Source organism: Amblyomma mixtum, chromosome 8 (genome assembly GCF_055824585.1).
Source record: "Amblyomma mixtum isolate Tamu chromosome 8, ASM5582458v1, whole genome shotgun sequence".
In the NCBI taxonomy this organism is placed as follows: Eukaryota; Metazoa; Arthropoda; class Arachnida; order Ixodida; family Ixodidae; genus Amblyomma; species Amblyomma mixtum.
In genome coordinates this window covers 114,963,074-114,981,904 of record NC_143019.1, presented here as the reverse complement: position 1 = coordinate 114,981,904, position 18,831 = coordinate 114,963,074, and the positions used below count along the sequence as shown (strand labels likewise).

At 50.5% G+C, this 18,831-nt stretch overlaps 1 pseudogene; it reads left to right on the top strand.

Annotated features, from left to right (window-relative positions):
• Positions 1-6,834: 6,834 nt before the first annotated feature.
• LOC149334030 (uncharacterized) lies at positions 6,835-14,193 on the top strand (annotated as a pseudogene).
• Positions 14,194-18,831: the final 4,638 nt, after the last annotated feature.

The following is an 18,831-nucleotide window of genomic DNA, read 5'->3' as shown; positions in this document are numbered from 1 at the left end:
ACAACGTGCAATACGAAAACTCGAACAAGTGACCTTGAAGTTATGGTCGACGGTCACACGGTTACTGCCTTGGTGGACACCGGAGCTGACTACTCCGTCATGAGTGGGCCACTCGCTCTCTGACTCAGGAAGGCAACAACAACTTGGGATGGCCCGCTGATCCGCACCGCAGGTGGCAACCTGGTTACGCCGTCAGGACGCTGCACCGCGAGAGTTACTGTAAACGGGAGAACCTATGCGACAACCTTCCTGATCCTACAGCAATGCTCGCGAGACGTGATTTTGGGAATGGACTTCCCGAATGATCAGACTTCCCGAATGATCATCGAGCGATCATCGACCTTCGATCTAAATCGATCAAGCTTTCCACGGACAAAGCCATACCTGTTGCGACGAGCGCGACTCATCACGTTGCCTTAAACGTCCTCGACGAAGCATTGAGCGTGCCACCCCGATCAAGTGTCCTCGCCTGCATAGGTACTGGAGACATCGAAAATGCCGAAGGCGTCATCCAGGGGAACACCCAGTTACTCCTGGATCGAGGATTGGGCGTCGCATGGGGATTCGCCAAAAGCCGAAATGGCCAAGCCCAGGTGCTGCTAACCAACTTCACCGAAGTATACCGGCATCTAAACAAAGGTACGACGATTGCCTTTCTCGACGAGCTGCCAGACATCAGAGACATATTTGCCCTACCCGACCAACCCGCAGAACCATCTTACCAAGGCCATCAACCCACGTTCGACATCAACCCGGCATTAACCCGGAGCAAACAAGACCAAATACGCAGTCTTCTTCAAAGGTACAGCGATTGCTTCTCATCAGCATCGAATGTGTAACGAACCCGCCTTGCCAAGCACCGCATTGTCACAGACGAATAAGCCCGACCACTGCGGCAGAGTCCCTACCGCGTATCGCCGATAGATCGCCAAGCTATCCGCAAGCAAGTAGAGGAAATGCTACGTGACGACGTCATCCAGCCATCAAGGAGCCCCTGGGCAGCACCAGTTGTCCTAGTGAAAAAGAAAGACGGCACCCTTCACTTCTGCGTCGGTTACCGCCGCCTGAACAGCATTACGACGAAGGATGTCTACCCCCTCCCCCGCATCGACGACACATTAGATCGGCTACGCAAGGCTAAGTACTTCTCATCGATGGATCTGAAGAGCGGCTACTGGCAAATTGAAGTCGACGATAGAGATCGCGAGAAGACTGTGTTCATCACACCAGACGGACTCTTCAAGTTCAAGGTGATGCCATTCGGCCTCTGCTCTGCCCCAACGACGTTCCAGCGAGTAATGGATACAGTGCTCGCAGGCTTGAAGTGGCAAATTTGTCTAGTCTACTTAGATGACGTTGTTGTCTTCTCCTCAAGCTTTGAAGACCATCTCAGAAGGCTTCAGTAGTGCTGGAAACTATCCAGTCTTCAGGACTAACACTGAAACTTCGCCTACGAGGAGCTGCTGTTCCTTGGTCACGTCGTAATGCCGCACAACGTGTTAATGAGGTGCGTCCATTCATGCATCACTGTTGACAATAATGAAAAGGGGTTTATTGAAAGGTGCGGTGCGCCCCTTGAGTCCTTCCTGGAAATTTTGTCGTTCTGTTTGAAGTCTACAGTAATTGGTTATGGTGACCGTTTTTTCGTGTAGCGCGCAGGGGTGTGCATTGGGTCTAGGTTAGCTCCTGCTCTTAGTAGCATGTTTTAGGCTGTGTGAACAAGAAGATAGAGCTAAATTCAGCTGACCTGTTTCGGAAGGCCTTTCGGTACGTTGATGACTATTTAATCATGATCGACAACTGTGACAGCTTCGTACGCAGGGTAATAGACATCGTGAAAATGTTTCAGGATAGCCGTATGGGCCTCAAGTCCACGCACGAGATTCCAAGTGTGGGAGAGCTGCAGTTTCTGGACCTTCGATTGATTAAGAACCCGGACCATCTTTGTTGGAGTTACCGTCCGCGTTCCGCGAAAAGCTTGTTGAATTTTGCGTCAGCACATTCGAAGATCATCAAGGATGGAATCGCGGTCTCGTGTTTAAAGTCAGCAGCATCAAAGTCGTGCCACCATCGCATCAAGGAAAGCGTCGAATATCAGGTGGAAAGATGGGAAACAACGGATATTCACGCCACGGGATCGGCAGAGCCAGCAAGAAGGTTATCCGCTGGGTAAAGGGCCAGCGGAAAAACTACAAGACAGAAGAAGACAGCAAACCCGTGATTGTACCGCATGTGCATCGACTTTCACATTGGATTAAGAAAGTTGCTGGCAGGTATGGCATTCGTGTCATGTTTTCGGCTCCCAAAAAACTGTCAACGTTATGCCATGCGATAGAAGCTAAGGCAGAGCAGGGCGCGAAGAAAAGAAATGGCGGTTGTGTTGTCAGACACAGAACACCGTACGTAGCGTGCAAAGTGGGCACAGTGTACAAGGTCCCCCTGTAGTGCGGAAAAGTGTACGTAGGCCAGAGTGGTCGATGTTTGAATGTGCGGTTAATGGAACATGCCGGAGATATGGAAAAAGGTGACACTTCAAACAATATGGTTCTGCACTGTCGAAGCTGCAGCGAGAACAAGAAGAAATGTTCTCCCATTTTTTCCAAAACGGGTGTTCTTTTTCGTCACCGAGATCGTGTAACGCGAGAGATAGTTGAAGCCAATCATATCGCGGAAATGGGGCATACATGTGTTAGTGACCCGTCGGTTGGCTTGTCTAGCAATGAGATGGGTTTTCTGAAACAGCGAGGCAATCTTTTCTTGCACATCGGTCGGCATGTGGCCTGTGATTACTCTGGGTTTTGTTTTCGTTTTTGTTGTATATGTAGAAGGTTCCGAATAAAAATTCTTGTAGTTGCGAGTAAGCGCTGCGTCCCCTCTGTGTCGTTTTTAGGTTAGCGCCTGGATTTTTGACAATCACGTCGTAAGCAAGGATTAAGTTCGCCCAGACCCTCAGAAGGCGGTTGCGATCGCAGAGTTCCCACAGCCTAATGATAAGAAAGCTATACGCAGATTTCTTGGATTGTGCGCGTATTACCGGCGATTCGTCAAGAACTTTTCGCGCATCGCTGAGCCTTTGACCCAACTTACCAAGGCGGACGTGCCTTTTAAATGGAAAACGTCGCAAGCCGAAGCTTTCAAAGAGCGGAAGTGCCGCTTACAGTCCCCTCCTGTGCCCGGGAACTTTGATGAAAACGCCGAAACCGAAATCCATACCGATGCAAGCAGTGTGGGCTTAGGAGCGGTCCTCGCTCAGAAAAATGGAAGACAGGAGAAAGTTATCGCGTACGCTAGCCGTTCACTGTCGAAAGCCGAGGCCAACTATTCAACCACCGAGAAAGAATGTCTCGCCATTATTTGGGCGACGTCTAAATTTCGACCCTACCTGTACGGACGACCATTCAAGGTTGTGAGCGATCACCATGCTCTGTGCTGGCTTGACAATCTGAAAGATCCCTCCGGCCGCCTTGCTCGTTGGAGCCGGCGCCTTCAAGAATTCGACATAACTGTGGTCTACAAATCTGTCCGGAAGCATTCCGACGCAGACTGCTTGTCGCGAGCCCCCGTCGACGCAGCACCGGACGAGGAAGACGGCGACGCTTTCTTAGGACCGGTAAGCGCCAGCAGTTTCGCGCGGCAGCAGCGCTCAGATCCTGAGTTGCAAAGCCTATTTGATTATTTGAGAGGCAAGACCGCATCGCCTCCCCGAGGGTTCAAACGCCAACTGTCGTCCTTCGTCTTTCAGAATAATGTCCTCCTGAATAAGAACTTTGCGCCCAACAGGACACTGCATCTTCTTGTCGTGCCCAAAAATCTCAGGCAAGAAATTATGCAGGGCATGTCATGATGAGCCGAATGATGGGCATCCCGGGATTGCTCGCACGTTGCACCGCATCCAGGAGAAGTACTATAGGATGCGGATAGCTACCGACGTTTCCCATTACGTGAAAATGTTCCGTGAGTGTCAGCGACGAAAAACGCCTCCGACTAGTCCAGCCGGACTCCTGAACCCGATACCACCGCCAACTAAGCCCTTTCAGCAAATGGGGATGGACCTCCTCGGCCCCTTTCCGACTTCAAAATCAGGTAACATGTGGATCATCGTGGCCACCGACTACATGACCCGCTACGCCGAAGCAAAAGCGTTGCCTAGTGGTATCGCAACAGAAGTTTCAAAATTTTTTGTCGAACAAATTCTCCTGCGACACGGCGCCCCCGAAGTGCTCATCACAGATAGAGGAACGGCATTTACAGCGAAGCTGACGCAAGCCATTTTAAACTACAGCCAGACAAGCCATCGGAGGACAACTGCCTATCATCCACGAACCAACGAACTCACAGAGCGTCTGAACAAGACCATCGCAGACATGCTCTCTATGTACATCGACGCCGAACACAAGACGTGGGACTCAATTCTGCCCTACGTGATCTTCGCCTATAATACTGCCGTCCAGGAGACAACCATGTTTACCCCATTCCAGCTGGTATACAGCAGGAAGCCCAGGAGGACACTCGACGCAATGCTTCCGCACGTTTCCGACGAAGACAACCTCGACGTCGCCGCCTACTTTCATCGCGCCGAGGAAGCCCAAAAACTTGCGCGGCTTCGCATTCAAGACCAGCAGCACGCAGACGCCCGACGCTACAATCTGCGCCGACTAGACACGCATTACAAGCCAGGTGATCGTGTTTGGATATGGACGCCAGTTGGCCGCCGTGGATTGAGTGAAAAGTTGCTGCGACGCTCCTTTGGCCCGTACAGGGTTCTCCGTCGCATCGGTGACCTCGACTATGAAGTCATCCCCGACGGCACGACAGCATCCCAGCGACGCCGCACACGCCCGGAAGTCGTACATGTCGTACGCCTGAAGCCATATTATGAACGCTAAAGGACTCGAAGTTTGGATTCTCCGTGTTTATTTTCATTTTCAAGCATCGAGACGATGCTTCTTTGGGAGGGGGTAAGCCACGTATCATGGTACTGTCCGTCCGTTCGCGCAAGGCCGCAGGAAAGGGGTGTTATCATTTTTGTTCGTGACGGGAGAAGCGACCGGACAAATCTCGATTGATCAAAGCCATGCCGAGCTGCGTCAACGTGTTTCCAGGTTACTTCACATCATCTCGACCTGTTATCTCGAAGTTTCCTTGCTGGCTTTAAATTTAACGATGCCGCGAGCAGCGGGCATTCGTAGTTCGACGAATGACGAGCACGTTTGTTGCTTACGCGTACTGACGTGCTCGGTGCAGCGGCACTGCGCATGTGCTTGAATGATCAGACTTTAGTTCAACTGTTTTGTTTCGTGTTTTTGTTCCTTTCGAAAAAATACACCTCTCTTTCTACGCCGCCGCCGAGTGATTCAGTTCTTTTGCGGGCGCAAGTCAGCCCTAATAAAGAGCTTCGTTAGCAACTCTTGTTGGTGTCTTCCTGATCGCTGGACTGCCGTCACTACAACGTGACAGAAGAAGATTCTTGCGCAATACACCTATTTTCATGATTCTGTTCTCAATTTCGAGTCGATCAGAGCCCAAATGCAGCTCCTGTATAGGCATAGTGATCTACGAATAGACACCGGCGTTTTACAACGGCTTTTCTATGCTCCGCCAGGTTTTGACTTCCTTGTAGATATTGTTGTGGCCTGTAGACGCAAACGACATGCTCCGTTCGTGCATGGAGCGAAAAGAGATCGAAATTAGGTGACGATAACGAAGTTTCTTGGTGGCTCTGGGGCCAGCTTGCCCCGGATCCCAGCACTGAGTAATTACTCCCTTATTACAAATATGCGCCCCATTGGGGGATTCCACTGAGCGTTCTTCGCCCTACCATAAGCTTGCCGTCCAGGTTTTCTCAATTGGTAGAGCGACTGCTCCAGTGAAGCGACGCTTCCGGGTCCGACCCCAGGACCAGGACGAGTTTTTCTTTCACTAAGCAGTTTCTTAGAAAGCTGTGTAACATTCATTTGTAGCCGTATGGCTGTGATCGGGTGGACGTCAATAAGTAATTACTTCCTTATTACAAATCTGCGCCACCTTGGGGGATTCCCTTAAGCATTGCACCGACACAGTTTCCCCTTCGAGTTATTGATCAATTTGCTCTCTCCCTACCATAAGCTTGCCGTCCAGGTTAGCTCAACTGTTACTGCGACTGCTCCGGTGAAGCGGTGCTCACGGGTAAGAAACGCGGACCAGAACGAATTTGTCTTTAACTGCGAAGTTTCTGAGACACCTGTATAGCTTTCAATGGTAGCCGTATGGCTGAGCTTGGGTGGATGTAAATGAGTAATTACTCTATTATTACAAATCTAATCCACCTTGGTGGATTCCCCTAAGCATTTGACCAACACTGTTCCTAATTCGAGTTATCAATTCGCTCTCGCCGTACCATACGCTTGCCATCCAGGTTAGTTCAATTAGTAGAGCGACTGCTCCGGTGAAGCGGTGCTCTCGGTTTCGAACCCTGGACCAGGACGAATTCTTCTTTCACTATGAAGGTTCTGATGAAGCTGTGACGTAATGCAGTCATGCACACGCGCCTAGCCGGACAGAAGCCGCCCCCATGTCTGTTATCTAACCGCTTGCCTATATAACCGCTCGCCTTCTAGAATAAAGCGTCATTCATGCACCATGCTTCGTCGTGTCCACATGGTGTCAGAAGTGGCCGGTCAGCGACCGCGCAACGCAACCGGGCAACGTAACCGACGGCAGAAGCACGGGAATACGGGAGACCCGGGTAATCGCATCGGACCAGAGCCATGAAAGCCCCCGAGCAGCACCGCCCCCAGCCTGCCGCCCCAGTCACTTCGCTGCTGCCACCACCGAGGGCCCTGGATACAGCGGGAGATGTCCGGCATAGCTGGAAAGCATGGAGGCAAGAGGTCGAGCTGTTCTCAACTGCAACCTACTTGGACCAACAACCGAAAGAAGTACAGGCAGCCATTTTTCTCATCAGTATTGGAGAAGACGCACGCAAAACGTACAGCACTTTTGTATTTTTGACTGGAGAGGATAAAAGCGACATTGCTGTACTGTAGCGAAAGTTTGAAGCGTTCTACAAACCAGCAGTAAACCTAGCCTATCACGAGATTCTATTTGGAAAGCGGGACCAGAAGGAAGACGAACATTTTAATGATTTGTTAACGGAGCTACATGTACTAGCAAAAATCTGTGAATTCGGTGAGCTGGAAGAACGCATGCTAAGAAGCAGAATCATTCTCAGAATGAGAGAAGCAACTTCAAGAAACACTTCTTTCAGAAAATGCTTCCTTAGCCAAAACTGTTGAAATATGTCGAGCTCGGGAGCACGGCAAAGAGCAAAGTGAAGAAATACACTCCAGCAAGAACCGTCAAGTGGAGGTCAATGCAGTCCTCCAAATGAAAAGTCGCTGTAACAAATGTGCTCGTGTTCACAACAGTGAAACATGCCCTGCAACGGAACGCACGTGCTTAAAATGTGGCAAAAGAAATCATTTTGCAGCTGCGTGCAAAACGAAGCGCGCTAACCTCTGCGTGAAAGAGCAAAAAGTGGCGTCACTAGAAGCGAATTCAGACGGACAGGCAGATAATTTCTGGGTGGAAACTTTATCGCAAAGCAGCAAGAAAGACGACCGCTGGACTGCACTCGTGAAAATAGAAGAAACGCCCGTTGCCTGCAAGCTTGATACAGGAGCCAATTGCTCGGTCACATCACGCAGCCAGCTGCAGAAGATAACTCAAAAGCAACCCGAAAACTGCGCTGTCGTGCTGCACACGTTTTTTGGCTTTCAGAAAAAAGCAACGAAACGTAGTCACCTTCATGTGGCCGGACCCGAGGGAACATTTGAAACGACATTCTTCGTAATGGAAGACGACATACCCGTGACTCTTAGCGGCTCAGTTGCCGAGAAGCTGGGCTTGATTCGCCGAATTGCTTCACTGGAGCACCAAGAGATGTACGACGTAGTCAAGCCGTATGAAGACGTCCTCTCCGGATTAGGCGAGCTCAAGGGTGTCGTCTACCACCTGAAGCTCAAGCAAGGTTCCCAAGTAGTGGTCAAAGCAGCACGCCGGATTCCATTCGCAGTCGCGGACAGAGTAAAGGCGGAACTGGACCGCATGGAAGCAGCCGGAGTAGTTTCCAAGGTGACCGAGCCAACCGAGTGGTCCAGCCACATGGTTACCGTCATAAAGAACGACAAGGTACGCATATGTCTCGATCCATCTGATTTGAACAAAGCGCTGCTGAGGGAACATTATCCTATGCCAACGCTAGAAGACATTGCACCGTCTCTGTGTGGAGCACAATACTTTTCGACTTTGGATGCCGCTACGTGATTTTGGCAGATAAAACTGGATGAGGAAAGCTCCAAAATTTGCACAATGAGCACTCCGTACGGTCGTTACAGGTTCCTACGTATGCCTTTCGGCATTTCTTCGGCTCCGGAAATACTTCAGCGCGCCATGCACAAAGTACTAGAAGGTCTCACTGGCACAGCAGTCGTAATGGACGACATTCTAGTCTCGGGTCGAACTAAAGAAGAGCATGACGCAAATCTTGTCAATGTGCCGACAAGATGTCAAGAGCACAACTTGAAACTGAACAAAAAGAAGTGTAATTTCTTGCAGGAATCCGTCAAGTACCTAGGCCACGTGTTGACACGCGACGGGTTGAGCTTGGATCCAGGGACTCTGGAATATATCGCCACGAGAGCCCACCGCCGCTTCGTAAAAGACCAGCTCTTTTCCGGCCTCGTGCGGAACCCGCCCAACACCGTCGCGGAGTTCCTGGCCGACGCCGTGCACATGGAGAAATTGCTGCGGCAAAGATCCCATCAGTACGACCGGGAACTGCGCCAAACGTCGACTCTATCAACGTTGGACCGGTGCGACCATGATCCCAGGACGAATCCGGACTCCCTTCGCGAACTCATCCGTTCCGTGGTCCGCGAGGAGCTGCAGCACCTTCAAGCCACCTTTGCCCCTCGCGTCGATTCCGTCACCAGCGTCATCCGCGAGGAAGTCCGACAGGCACTCAGGTCACAAGACGCTGCAGCTGTGCCGGCGCCGCAACCGACCCCATACGATCCCGCGCCGTACCCGACTCCTGTCCAGCCAGTCACGTACGCGGACGTCGTGCGCCGCGCGGCCCCATCTTCTGGGCCTGTGCTCCTATTATCGCCGCTTCATTAGAAACTTCGCCCAGCTCGCCAGTCCTCTGACGCTCCTAACCCGTGATGACACGTCATTTTCCTGGGGCAACGAACAACAGAGTGCCTTCGACGAGTTATGACGCCTGCTCCAATCACCGCCCATCCTGGCACATTTCGACGAAGATGCCGATACGGAGGTGCACACGGATGCGAGCAACGTCGGTCTTGGCGCCGTTCTAGTTCAGCGGCAAAACGGTGTCGACAAAGTAATTGCCTACGCCAGCCGCGCACTGTCGCGTGCTGAGTTGAACTACTCTACCACGGAAAAAGAATGTTTAGGGGTAGTCTGGGCCGCCGCCAAGTTCCGCCCATACCTCTATGGCAGACCGTTTCGTATCGTCACCGACCACCACTCGCTGTGCTGGCTGAAAAATTTAAAGGACCCTTGCGGCCGCCTAGCACGTTGGGCATTACGCCTGCAGGAATTCGATTTCACCGTCACCTACAAGTCAGGCCGGAAACACACCGACGCTGATACCTTGTCACGCGCTCCCGTCGAACCTCCTCCGCAAGACACCACCGACGATGATAGCTTCCTTGGAGCGGTCAGCACATCTGAGCTCGTTTCCAGACAGCGTGCCGACGCCGAGCTCCGTCTGCTCATCGAACATCTCGAAGGTGGGTGCCCTGAAATACCACGAAACCTAGCTCGTGGACTATCCTCGTTCTGCCTGCGGAGAGGGGTGCTTTATAAAAAGAACTCTACTTCAAGTCCGACAACTTACCTGCTCGTCATACCGTCTGATCTGCGGGATGAAGTCCTCCTTGCCTGCCATGATGAACCGACTTCCGGCCACCTTGGAGTTACCCGCACCTTATCCCGAATCCGGCAGAACTATTGCTGGCCCAACCTAACTTCAAGTGTCAGGCATTATGTCCGGACATGCTGGCAATGCCAGCGGCGGAAAAAACCCGCGCTCAAGCCTCCTGGACTGCTTCAGTGCATCGAGCCGCCACAAATACCATTCGACAAAGTCGGCATGGACCTTCTGGGGCCATTTCCTCTCTCGTCGTCCGGCCACAAGTGGATCGTAGTCGCCACAGACTACTTGACCCGCTACGCTGAAACGAAGGCCCTTGCGCGAGGTACTGCCGCCGAAGTTGCCCACTTCTTTATGCACGACATCGTGCTTAGACACGGCGCCCCATCGGCCATCATTACTGACCGAGGCAAGGCGTTTACAGCCCGACTCCTACGTGACATCTTAGAGCTTAGCCATACTGCTCATCGACCAACAACAGCGTATCATCCCGAAACCAATGGTCTAACGGAACGGCTCAACAAAACATTGGCGGACATGATCTCGATGTACGTCGACGTTGAACACAAAACCTGGGATGAGGTCTTGCCGTACGTCACCTTCGCATATAATACCGCGACGCAGGAAACCACCCAGTTCACCCCGTTCCGTCTCGTGTATGGCAGAGAGGTCCGCATGATGCTAGACGCCATGCTGCCGTACGGCGACGCAGAGCTTCCCCCTGAAGCTGGCCACTTCGTGGAGCAAGCAGAGCAGGCCCGTCAGCTGGCCCGCTTGCACATCAAGGTCCAGCAATCCGCCGATGCCCGACACTATAACCTTCGGCACAGGGACGTGCACTACGAGCCGGGCGACCACGTGTGGGTGTGGACACCAGTGCGCCGCAAGGGATTGTGCGAAAAGCTTTTAAATAGATATTTTGGCCCGTACAGAGTCCTGCGCCGCCTGAACAGCGTCAACTACGAAGTTGTCCCCCATGGAACTGTGGTCGCCGGCCCTCAGCGTCAACGGCCTGAAATCGTGCATGTAGTGCGCTTAAAGCCGTACTTTTCGCGTGACTGAGCGCTGTGTTCACGCTGTTTCGTACCTTTTCCCCTTACCCCACGTGTGATTGTAAAACATTTTATTCGCCGGGAAGAGCTTGGCAAGAGGTCGCGTTAAGTGGTCGAGAGTACATAGCCCTCGACGACTTTGTCAGCCCACTCCACCGCCAAAACTTGCGTTCTGGGGTCAGAGCTAGCCAGCACGGTCTCCCACCGCTCGAGAGAAGGAGATGTAACTAGATCACCCGGAGGTGGCTCTATTTTGCAGTCCCACAGGATGTGATCGTAGGTAGCACGTTGGCCACAGTGTTTGCAGTTTTGGCTGTAAAGATCTGGATAAATGTGCGCGAGGAGTGATGGGGTGCCTATCGATCTCGTCTGTAGACGACGCCACGTAACCTCTTGTTCTTTAGTAAGTCTTTTGTCTGGAGGGGGGAAAATTCTCCTCTCTAATTTAAAATGATTGGTGAGATCATGATATGTGATCATGGAGTCCTTCGTGAAATTCAGGGAGCCAGACTCATCCACTGCCCGGTCGACGAAACCTCGGGCTTTATTGTGGGCTGCCTCGTTCCCCGGATTCCCCGAATGGGCTGGGACCCATATCAATTCGGAATAATTTGGTGAGAATTTGGTTGCGTTAAGGATTCTAAGGGAGGTGTTTGTAATTCGCCCTTTAGCGAAATTATTGATACCCATTTTGGAATCGCTGAGGATGATGCTCCCTTGGGTATGTGCTAGGGCGAGGTCTATAGCCGCCTCTTCTGCCGTTTCAGAGGATTTCGTTTTGATTGTCGCCGAGACGATTTCGTCGCCATTCTCGTTCACAACCACAATTGCAAAGGCATTGGTATTTTTGTATTCTGCCGCATCTACATAAAGTGTTGCAGCGCACTGTCTGTATTTGTTATGTAAGGCTTTGGCTCGTGCTTGTCCCACGTGTGAACTTGACTCTCCCTGCATGTTCATCTAGCGCGCGCTGTATAGTTCACCTCACCCCCAGTCCTTTTTTTTTTTCCTCCTCCCCTCACTGTACATACCCCATTCCACATCGAGACGATGTTTGCTTTCGCGGGGGGGAATAATGCCACGCGCCCAACGCGCCGCGCGGCCTCCGCGCTGAGTCGAAGACGACGACGAAGCGGCGGTGGGCTCTCGTGGCGCGCTGTTCTGTTCTGTGTCGTGGAAGCTGGCTCCATAATTAAAAGAAGGCTCCCGGTCTTGGGTTCTTCCCGACGTCTACCTTCACGGCTCCTCTGGTCGTGACAATATTTTCCACGTGCAGGCACTTGCAACCGGAAAGAGCTACAGACATTCTTGGGTATGGTGAATTTCGTTTTCCGCTTCATTGCTAATATGTCAACGCTCACAGCTTCGCTCCGAGAACTTTTGAAAAAGAATGCCGCATGGGTTTGGGAAGACAGACATCAAAAGAGCTTTGAAGCACTGCGCGAAGCACTAGCAATGGCTCCCATATTGGCATATTACCAGAAGGGCAAACCAATCACCCTATCTGTAGACGCCAGCCAAAACGGAATTGGCGCTGTGATAATGCAGGATGGACACGCCTTAGCTTACTCATCTCGCTCGCTGACAGGAGCGCATCAAATGTACGCGCAGATAGAGAAAGAGATGCTAGCAATCGTCCACGGCTGTGAAAAATTCAAAGGCTACATTTTTGGGCAGCCAGAAGTCATTGTAGAATCTGATCACAAGGCGCTCTAAATTGTTTTCATGAAGCCATTATGCCAGTACCCTCTCCGCCTGCAGCGTATGCGTCTAGACCTACAAAAATACCACATAAATGTCAAGTTCACTCCGGGAAAACAACTGTTCATCGCTGACGCGTTATCGTGTTTTCCTAATAAAGCACAGCTCGTACAACAGTGCGCGCATTTCTACGTTAACACTATCGCTTGTCTTCAAGCTTCAAACAGGCGCCTGGAGCAGGTTCTGCGGGCGACGGACCGTGACCCAAGCATGGTGAAACTTCGCCAGTATGCAAGCACAGCATGGCCCACTGACAAGGCTGAAGTCACTCCCGAGCTACGCAGCTACTGAAGCTTCCGCGACGAGCTGCTTACTGAATCCGGCCTTATGTTCCGGAGCAATCGCGTTATCATTCCTGCCAGACTGCGCAGTGAGGTACTGGTTTCACTTCATGCTGCGCACACAGGAGAAGAAAAAATGAAGGCACGCGCCCGAACCGTTGTCGTCCGGCCAAGTATAAACAGCGATATTGAGGAAGTAGCTCAACGCTGCTAAACATGCCAAAAGTACAAATCAAGAAATGCGCGACTACTGCTGTTAAGTCACGAGATACTAACTCTGCCCTGCGAGTCAGTAGGAGCTGATATTTATCATCACGACGGTGCCGAGTACTTAGTTGTTGTTGACTTCTACTCTTTCTTTTTTTAAATAAGGCTTGTGCAAGCGCCGTCAGCTAACAACGTTATTGCAGCATGCAATGACATCTTTGCAACACTGGCTTCCCAAGGCGACTTTGCACAGACAACGGACCATCCTTCAGCAGCCAACAGCTCAAAGATTACGCCGATAAGATTGGCCCGCAACACGTCCGGTCTAGTCCGTACTATACCCGCTCGAATGGAATGGCAGAAAGAGCAGTACAGGAAACTAAGAAGCTGTTAAGGCGGTTCCATTTCGGCAGCACTGAATTTTGTGCAGCATTGCTTGAGTGCCGAAATTCACCTCGGAACTCATCTCTGAAGTCTCCTGTGCAGAGGCTCATGGGCCGACAGACAAGAACGCTGCTTCCTCTACCAACCAGCCACCTACAGCCACAAACAGTGCCACCCAAGACCGTGTGACGAAGGCTAGAAGACATCAGGAGCAAGTAACGCTGCTTCTACAACAGAGGTACACGGTCTCTTCCAGAGCTTCGCACTGGCTCGACGGCAACTATGTACAACGTGCCCTCAAGATCATGGTCCCCTCTCACGGTCGTACAGCGGGCTGAGACTCCTCGTGCCTACATCGTCAAAACGGAAGGGGGTCAACAGTTTCAGCGCACAAGAGAACACCTCAATCCGGCTCCTCCTCCCTCGCCTCCAGACCACGAGACACCCGCGCCGCTGCCAGCTGTGCGAGCCCAAGATACCACAGGGACATCCATCTGAATCTATACAACTCCGCAGGAGTGAACGGAAGCGCCAACCGCCAAAAAGATACCCGGCGCCAGAGTTCTAAAACGCTGCTTGTTTCGACTATAAAAAAAAGAGGGGAGATGTGACGTAATGCAGTCATGCACACGCGCCTAGCCGGACAGAAGCCGCCCCCATTTCTGTTATCTAACCGCTCGCATATATAACCGCTCGCCTTCTTGAATAAAGCGTCATTCATGCACCATGCTTCGTCGTGTCCACAAAAGCTGTAGAGCTTTCCTTTGTAGCCGTATGGTTGCACTTGGGTGGATGCCACCCAAGCAAGTTGGTTCAACTTTGGACCGACGTCACAGCCTTGGATGAGCAAAAAGCGCCCCTGCATCGTCACCTAGCACACTTGACAGTAGGAACAAATGAAAGTGTACGACGTGTTACGCACACTTGCCTTTCAACGCAGGCGTATTTCCTGCGCAGCCGCATCGGTCTGGACGCTGATCGAGCACCGTGACGAGGCACCGATCAGCTCGAACCCACTCAACACCAGGAAGTGTTCTCATCGCCTACGACCTGACACGTTGGTTCAACGTTGCACCGATGTCACAGCTTTGAATGCAGAAAAAGCGCCCCTGCATCGTTGCCTAGCACACATGGCAGTAGGGACCAACGAGAGTGTACAACGTCTCACGCACACTTGGCTTTCAATGCAGGCGCTTTTCCTGCGCAGCCGCAGCTGCGTGGGCGCTGACTAAGCACCGTGAATAAGATCAAGCAGCTCGAAAGCGCTAAACGCCAAGAAGTGTTCTCATGACATAGGTCATGAGAACACTCGGTTTTATTTATTAATGCTTCTGGGATATTTCGCTCACGGTAAGTGACGCCGACGACGACACCGGCTTTTCTGTGACACGGGGCCCTAACGGTGTCGCGTTAAAATTGTTGCGGCCCCGGGCTTTCCTCACAATAGATGCGTTGATGATCAAGTTGCTTTGATGTAGATGATAGTGAAGCGCTCTATAGACGTTCCCAAAATCACTTTATTGTAAGGAGGCTGCCAAGTAGACGGTATGATGGGGTTAGTCAAGTCTAGCTCCGTTCAGCAGCCTGCAGAAGTGAAACACATGAGGTGAACCAAAAGCAGAGTCAGTTAGGTGCACGTAGAATGGCCAACCAAGAGACAGAAGCAAGTAAGACAAGGGAATACAAAAGTAGTGACAGCACAGGCAGAAAATTAACTGAACTAAAACATAGATGTGTATGACGTTGTTGTCAGTGGCGTTTCAGCACAGTGCAATGGCTCATCATAAATTCAGGAAGTCACTCGCTGGAAGGATCTTTAACATAATCGAAATTAAAAGAACCTGCATAGACACAGAAAGCCAACCATTCAATACAAAGTGCACTCCTTTACTCTGACGCACTGTACTCAGAGAACCTCCCGAACAATATCTTGCAAGCAGGCTTTCTCGTACCTGCACGATGCGGCTGGATCAAAGTGGTTGATGATGTACATATTGCATTATCCCGCGGAAGCATAGAAAAGATACTGTTGTCTTGGAAATAGCTATATCATTTCAATATACGCCAGAGATGGGTTAAATCTGGAACTTTGCCATCAGAGCCAAACAGGGCCACATCAGAAAGATAGGACAAATATCGATGCGTGTGTATAAGGCTCCTGACACTGCATGACCAAGCAGCTCCTTCCTAATCTGTACGATGAAGCTCAAATGATAGCACTGCAGGCAAGAGATTACTTCCACCACTGTACAAGACGCATTAGTTCAAATGCTCACATCAGAACTGGAAAAACGTCTTACCCAAGTCGTGTGAACAGCCCAGTGTATGGTGCTGCGATTAATTTGCAGAGAAAAAGCCCAGCTTCTTGCTCCACTGGCGAACAGCTGTATTCCTAAAGGTAAAAAAAAACAATAGGGCTTTTGAAACGAACATCAGTCAACAATCTACGCCTACAAAGGAAAGCATGAAGTGCAAGACCAACAGTATCAGCTGCAAAGTGTGCTTACCTAGACCTGAGGAGTTGAGCACGCAAGAAGGTCATCTGAAAACCACAGCTGAAAAGCCTGTGCCCAAAAATAAATGTACAAAGCGAAGCAGGGACAAGACCAGCCGAGCCCATTGCTATATTTTACCAACTAATACAAGTAGCTATGCCTGCGAAGGCCCAGCTCATGAGACCGCCAAACAGGCTGCGCACAAACACATCAGCACCACCCAGTAGACTACCTCAGTGCCAGGGCTCGCGATCGCAATAAAACAAAAGCTTTAAAAGTCAGTGCAGTAACACATCCGGATTCTCTCAGTTCCTTTTTATCCTATGAGTCAATAAGCATCCGCAGACCTCAAGCAAGTGAAGAAGCTTTCACATGCTTTAAAACCTGAGCATATGAAAAGCCATGCAGCAGAAGAAATAGCTCAGGACAGCCCAGAATAGACACTAAAATCAGCCGATCTATGTTATTGTACGAAGCCTTCTTCGATATTTTAATCATGATGTTTAACAAAATACAGGTCAGCTACGATATATTGCTTGAGTGCTTTGCTTGGTTTACGAATGCCGTTATTGAAGTTAATGAAAGCAATACAACTTGCGCTTCATGACCACTTCTAGATTGCAGGGTTTAACGTCCCGAAGCGACACATTGACTTTGAGAGACGCCGTAGTGGATGTCTCCGGGTTAATTTGAACTACTCTCGGTTCCTTAATATATACTGACACCACACAGCACAAGGGAATTTTGTATTTCGACTCTATCAACATACGGCCACCGCGGCCCGCATCGAATAAACCGCGACCTTTGGATCAGCACCCGATCACCAATGCAACACAGCTATCGCGGCGGGCTTCATGGTTAGTTCACGATTATGCAGACTCCTGATTTCACTCCGCAATTGTAAGATAACCAAAGCCTTTGACTGATGGAAATCACAGCAAGTTTAACTAGAACACTCATGAGTCTAGAAGAGAGTTGTTGGAAAGAATAACATCCTGCCAGAATGCAATCGAGTACAGATATAATCAATATGTATGCAAAATATCTTCGCCTTTTCTACTTAGTCTAAACAGAGCAGTTTGCTTTTGTCACGTTGCCAGCACAAATGATGACAGATTTTTGCTATGGTATTTCTTGACAGCCTTCTTAAAGAAAGCAGCTCGTATGTGAATGGAAACCAGCTGTACCCGCTTAACAAATGCGCAGACACATGCAAACGCACTGTTTTAATACATTCACGCCACACATCGGTATGTAAGACACTGGCTGGTACTTCTAAGGAGCGACACACTAGCAACCGAAGGAGCGACACACTAGCCGCCGGTTCAGTCAGGCGCATTAGCGGCTTATACGCTATAAGACCGATGCTTTCACCTATTAAGAGAAATGAAGGCTGACTTACTTGCGGAAAACGAGAGCTGATGTCCCCTCTCTGGATCTTGTTGAGGGGATTAGGGTTGATGATGATTACTGAAGGGTGCTTGTCGTCTTGCAGATTCGAATTGCTCAATATCATTGCTAGAGGACACTTCTGGAGAGGTTAACTTTTTATAACAATTAAAAGCAAAAAGGAAGAAACACGCAAGGAGAAAACATGTTTACACTTTACTGACTCGTAGTTCTACGTAACGAAACCAGCCCTCGTTCCTGCCGAAAAAGCTGGTTTTAAAGCCTATGTCCCCACCCTCGGTGGGGAGAGTAACCAATCAGGTAGCTGCACAAACATCCACTCAATAAATTATTGGGGAAAGGAAAACATCACCAATCAACTATTTGGAAAGGACAACACAACCAATCAATTATTGGGGAAAGAAGGTAACTCATCGCGACAAACACTGTACACATATGTACACTTTCTACCATCACGACTTTGGAGAATTACGCTTTCCTGCTGCGAGCTTCGCGAACACTCTCACTTTGCCATGATGCAGATTACTTCAACGTCCGGTTGATCCAATCTCAAGGAAATCCACTTCAACCTATCTGTTCCGCATCATCGCTCGTCATGCCTGCAGTTAGCGTGGCAATATCCTGTTCACCGCGCTTCAAGCTGTCAACGCACGCCGCTGCAAACATGGGGCAAAAGCTAGGCACTGTGACGCGGATCCGCCTCGCCGCAAGCACGTGCACACGGGATGCGACCTAATGAATCCGTCCCTGAAGGAAGTTTGACCTTTCCCGTAATCCTCCGCTATCCGGCGCCCCCCCCCCCCCCCCCGTTATCCCACTGGGTTGAGTATGACTCATCCCCTTCTCTGCAGTTGTGCGGAGGGCACAAGCGAAAGAACGTAATGGGCATTCCACTAACACGAATCGGAGGCGACAAACAATGTACAGAACCGCGAACTTCACACCTCCAAACCAATAATGTCACACGGACGCTTGTCAGTGATACATGGTAAAGTTCAGCCACGGTGTCCGACAACAAAAGTGCATACACACACACGCACACGTACGCCGGCTGTCCAGTCAGTCCGCCAACACGCACACATACGCGCACATAGCGGTTAGTTCAATCCGCACAAACGAGGCCGGAATTCAATCTGCACATTCCAAAATCCACCATTCAAGACTAGTGTATCAAAGTGGCAGAAATAATTTCTAGCCTCCTACATCTCGAAACAAACATGTTTCTTTTGGGCTTTGTCGAGAAGACTGCACCAAAATTCCGGATTATACGGCACACGCGGGTCGCAAAGGCTGCCGCCGCT